Source organism: Ursus americanus, chromosome 21 (assembly GCF_024610735.1).
Source record: "Ursus americanus isolate L20-20 chromosome 21, mUrsAme1.1.p, whole genome shotgun sequence".
NCBI lineage: Eukaryota > Metazoa > Chordata > Mammalia > Carnivora > Ursidae > Ursus > Ursus americanus.
Window position 1 is genome coordinate 21,050,883 of NC_142147.1, and position 6,000 is coordinate 21,056,882.

A 6,000-nucleotide genomic window follows, 5' to 3' on the forward strand; every position below is an offset into this window, starting at 1 on the left:
TCAGCATTCAACCAGGTGCCTCACCTCCCTCAGACGCATTTTCTCACCTAGAAAGCAGAGAGGCTTCTGCACGCTTCCTCTGGTTGTTATCCAGAATAAAACAGACAATGCTACAACACACACCGCTCTGCACCTGACTCATAGTTAGTGTTCAATAAATGTGAGCTTTTATTATTACCATATTTCCTCCATTCTGAGACACCATCGATCGGAAGTCAAAGCATCAATTTAATAACTTCTCAGGGGGAAAAACAATATATTAAACACACATTCCCATTTTAAGACATCACAATTTCAACAATATTAAAAGGTGAAAAGAAATGTGTCTTAAAAATCAATGAAATGTGGTCTTATTATTGTCACATTTTGGAACCATTCTAAGTCATTTGCTTGTTTACTTGCCTTTTTCCTGTTTTGTCTGGCTTCCCCCCAGGAGACATATAACTTCCATGAGAATAGAGAAATAGCTCTTTGCTCGACACTGTGCTCCCAGTGCCTAGTACAGGTGTTGAAAAAATATTTGTCTGATAAGATGATTTAATGTTATCTTCATATGAGGGGCTACTGATTAAGAACCCACTAATGTTGGCATTGTTTCCTATAATGGAACTTTTCCTCATATCCTTCGAAATCCATTCAACTCAGTTCTTCACCAGCCTTGGGAGAAGGGTTTGTTTGAATGTATATTTGCTGAAAGTTGGTATTTTCCTTGAACTATACATGCTAGGAATGAGGATGAAAGAAGCCAAGTGCAGAGCATCTGCCATAACCCCTGACACAGAAGACACAGTCACAAATCACACTTGAAATTCAACACAAGGCAATGGTAGTATATGGTTCCTAGTCAGCTTAAAGTAGGCTGCCAGTTTGAATGTCCTCAGTTTCTGTAGATATGCACTAGACGTTAATAAATATTTCTCTATGGAATCGACTAAAATTTCTCCTTTCAACTTGCAAACAAGAAAAATAAACACTGAAGTAATCTCCCCAGTGCAAATGACTTTCAACTGCACATTCAGAAATCAAAAAAACATTCATTCAATCGATCAGTTTATTGAGGGCCTACTATGTGTCAGGGGTGAGAAACAGTCTAGGATGGTCTATGATAAGGAAGACAAATGAAGGAGATGCCAGTATACACAGACCATTGTTCCATGTCAGGTAGAAAGAAGCACAGATCAAGGCTCTAGGGTCCCAAGGTAAGGAGCAGGAATGATCTCGAAGAGGAGAGAATGTCAGTCCCATCAGACTGGCTGGAAGTAGAGGGGTCTCTGATTTTTGTGTCATCCAGGCTTTTCGCGTGATTCCCTGTTGCCTAAACCAAATCCTGGGTCACATGTACCCATCAGACTCCAAGTAATGCTCTAGAGCCTTGTCAAAATGAAATGGTTTCTCACTGAAAGGAAGCAGAGTGTACTCACTCAATTGCCTTACAAGTGATGGGGGGAGGTAATTATACAAAAAAAGTTACTTTTAACTTATCATGAAACAGTAATGCTCAAATAATTAACATAAACAAGAAATTGGGTCTACTTACTCCAATCATGAGGAACTTGTTGGACAAGAGCCTACTGCAGGGTGTCCTCTTCTTTAATGAGGACAAGGATGATTCCTTAGAGTGCCGAGGAAGCAGCCACACTATCTCAACATGGAAACAAGAGGAACTTAGTGATGAAGAAAACCATAAGCCCAGCCCTCAATGGGTCAGGGCTGGATTGACCAGATGGACATGATGAGTCCTAGGATGTCAGACTAGGCTTCACAGAGACTGGGGCAGGAAATGTTGTCAGAACATGATGGCCCTGGATTGGTCTTCAACCATGAGAAGAAATTCAGTGTTGGCAGAAAGGAAGGAAGGCCATTCCAGCCTTCATCAGCACTGGGGCAGCAAAAGGGCTAATCCAATATGGCACCAGTACACAGAGGTGAAGTTGGTAACGAAGAGGGAGATGTTGGCAGGAGCTCATTCAAGATGGATCCTGATTATACAAGGAGCTCAGAGTCATGTTGTTTTGCTTTGCTTTGTTTCAATTGTATTGAGGATGAAAGTTTTGATCAGAACAACGATACAATCAGTTGTGTGTCTCGGGAAGATTATTCCAGTGATGCTGAAGTTCAGCTGGGAGAGATGACAAACATGGGAAGGAAAGACCGCAATAGTTCAGGCAATGGGTGACAGGGTCTGATCTTAGAGACTGAGGAAGTGGATGGCCGGGCCTTGGAGATCGACTGGATAAAGAGGAAGAGGGAGAGGAAAAACATCTTGGCCTTCTAGATTATTAGAATGAAGACTGTTACCCCCTCATGTTCACCTAAAGGAATGTCCTGGAACACTCACACAGCAGCACTCTCCATGATGGCCACGTAGAAGTTACCTAACATCTGTGACACAACAGCATACCTTGTGGCTGTAAGAAGGAAAGATCTCCGATGTAACAATCGACATGAGTGAATGCGCAGAACAGACCAGCCATACACTCACCAAACAAACAGAAGAACCAGAGTGTATACTGTATCATTCCATCTGTGATAAGTTTGAAACCGAGCAAAATGAACTTATGGTGTCCGTAGTTAGGATACGGGTTGTACTTTGGTGGGAGTCCGTGGCAGGTACTGATTCAGGGAACGTGGGTACCCACAGGGTGAGTGCTGGTGTTCCAATTCCAAGTTCTGTTTACTTAGGCGTGTTCACCACGTGAAAATCCATCTGACTGTATATGTATCATCTGTGTACACTTTTATGCAAATATATACTTAAATTGAAAAATTTACAAAAAAATAAAATCATCTTTATCTGCAGGGCCTCCTGTATGCACGACATTAAAGCAAAGTCAATAACAACAACAATGCCTTCCGTTTTGGAATGCTAATCCTCTGTGCTAGAAACTGGTAGGTGCTGACCACAACCTCCTGAGATAGTTTTAAACCCCTAAAGACAGGAAAACAGAGGCCCTGAAATATTTAAATAATGCCTGAATCCACCATCTTTCTTTAGAAACAGCCCGTACCTTGGGCTGTGCCATGATTCCACAGTGTTCTAGGAAATGTAGCTAGTTATTCTACTTTAGGCACCAACTCTGCTGGGTCCACATGACCCTACTTTTCCAGCATAAGCTGGATCTGTCACCTCCCCCCCACACCCCGCCCTCGGTACTTCCAAACATTTGGGTTATCAGTGAACTCTGTCGGGCTCCACGTCATGCTCCTCTCCACAACCCCAGACCTCGCCAGCATACGCCTTCCTTATGAAATTTTCAATCAAACAAATGAATTCAACCCAGAAAAGCAAACACATTTTGGATAGAACAGTCATCTTTTTTAATCAGTTTTTGTGTTTCCTATATAAACCAGCAGCCCAGAGGTACTATTTCTGAAAGCATTTTGTAATGGAAGATTTTACCCGAGTGCTATTTAGAGTTATCGTTATTATCCCTGTTATTAATAATAATGATTTATAGAGCAGTTTGAGGAGGCACTGCTATTTAGAAACAAGCAACACCAAGCCTGACTTGATACTTAAGTCGGCAAACGTAATAGGAAGAGAAGAGGCAAGAGGAGAAATTAAAACAGACGGCTCTATCTTCAGACATCTACCTTCAGGGACCAAGGAGCAGGTAATATGAAGGAAGACTTCAGCAGAAACGGAGCCCAAGGACATTTTCTCCACGAGGTCACCACAAGAGATGAGGTCTGCTCACTCACAGAGCCCTGCCAAAAGCCGTAGCACCTTGAGGAATTCACTTCCGACACGTTACCGACCCCGGAGAGTTTTCAAAGCAGTTCTTGTGACCTTTCAAGAATGCTGTGAGGTAGACACGGGCGGACTAGCTTCCTATCTCCACCCCTACTATGCTGGTAAAGGCACTAAAATTCAGGAGCACAGCATAATGCGGACACCTTACAAAATCTGCACTGGCCACGCTACCATGGAAAAGCACTAGGGCAGGAACGTGATCCCTGGGGCCATCTTGTCGGGTGGTTCACAGCCATCACTGACTAATAACGCTTTGGGAGAATTTTGTAAAGGATCAAAACTCCTGAGCCCCATTCCAGAATGGAGGGGAACCCCAGAATGTATAATTTAAAGAATAAAACTCCCCAAAGAACTCATCATAGAAACAAAAGAACTTAGGCCTTCAGAATGATAGATTCTTTGGAGTGTTGAAGAAGACAAACCAAAAACTCTCACCTAGCATCCCGGTGAGTAACCAAACTAGCAAAGATAAAGAGAAAAAAATCCTGAAAGCTCATAGAGAAGACAGGCGCTCCCTTCAATGGGTCAGTGATCAGATTCACATCAGTTCTCCCCCTTTGAGGGAAGAAGTATTTCAATTATATACCCAGACAGCATACGTATAAGATACTAACATTTCTGCAAAGAATATTTTCTGCAAAACAAGAATGAAATTGAGAATATACTTCAGCCAAATGAAAAAGAAATCCAAGAAAAATAGAAAGGAGTCCGGGAAATCCAAGGAAAAATAGAAACTAATCCCAGAGGGGAAGAAAATGAAATCTCAGGATGACAAGTGTGCAGCAAAAAGCAATCAGCGCAAATGGAAACAGGAAGTCGGCAGGTGCCGGAAATAACCTGTCCAAGAGGGAAGCAGATTCTGTCCTTTCATTGGTGTATAACAAAGAAGCTGCAAGTCCTTAATGGGAGCGCAAAGGCAGAATTTTCTGTCAATAAGAAAAACTAAAGGAACCCCCTGGAAAAACAAAAACATGCAGTTGGCCTTCAAACAACATGGGGGTTATGGGTGTCAACCCTCCCCCTGCAGTTGAAAATCCAGGTATAACTTTTGACTCTCCAAAAGCTTAACGTCTAATAGCCTACTGTTGACAGGAAGCCTTACCAGTAATATAAATAGTCAATTAACACATATTTTGTATATTATATGTATTATGTACTGTACTCTTCATAAAGTAAGTTTGAGAAAAGAAAATGTGATTAAGAAAATCTTTAGGAAGAGAGAATATATTTACAGCACTGTTCCATGCTTATAGAAAAAATCCACGTATAAGTACCGGCATGATTCAAACCCATGTCGTTCAAGGGCCAAATACATGAAAGGCATGGACTGACCATGAAAACCTGAAATGCAGGAAGTCAGCGTAAAGAAAGAGTTATGTTTGCCTGCATCCCATCAAATGATGTGAGCTTGGAGGCGCAGTCTTGCACTTCCTTCCTTGAGTCCATCCAGACCACGTGACCACGGTGAGTGCCTGGAGGGGCACTGAGAGGCCAGAACATACTGGCTCTGAGCGAGAGGTCTGAGGTCACAGACTGGGCTCAAATTCTTGCTTCTGCCACTTACTAGCTCCGTGACCTTGGAAAAGTTACTTAACCTCTCTGTGCCTCAGTTCTCTCCTCTATAAATGTCACTTACCTCATAGGACTGATACAGAGATAAAACAAGCTAATCTATGTAATGTATTTAGAATGGTAATTCACTTCTAATAAGCATGCAAATAGTACCTGTCATTATTGTTGTTGCAATATTAAAATATAGAAAGAATAGTTGAGTTCTGATGTAAAGGCTATTATTCAAATTAGCTTCAACAAAACATAGAAGACAAAAACAGAATTAAATATCATAAAATAAATATAAAAATTGAGAAGGGAAAAAAAAGATACAGTTCACACAACGGGAGGCAGGAGAGAGATGTTGCAGGAGGAGGAAGGAGGTTGCTAATTCCTTTACCTAAGATGGAAGTATCTAGATACTATACAAACTCAACAGATGAAGCAATAAAGAGTTTTAACCATAAATATATAATTTAAAATGATTTAATTAATAAATTAGTTTTAATTCTTTTAAATTTATTAATTTTTCATTGATTATAATTATATATTTTATCTACATATTATATATACTTATATATAATTTATATCCTACTCATGGTTAATTATAATTATAATGAATAATTAATCCATTAATTTAAATGTAATTTAAGTACTAAAGCAAACACTAAACATGGTGTTTATAAAGTCAGAAA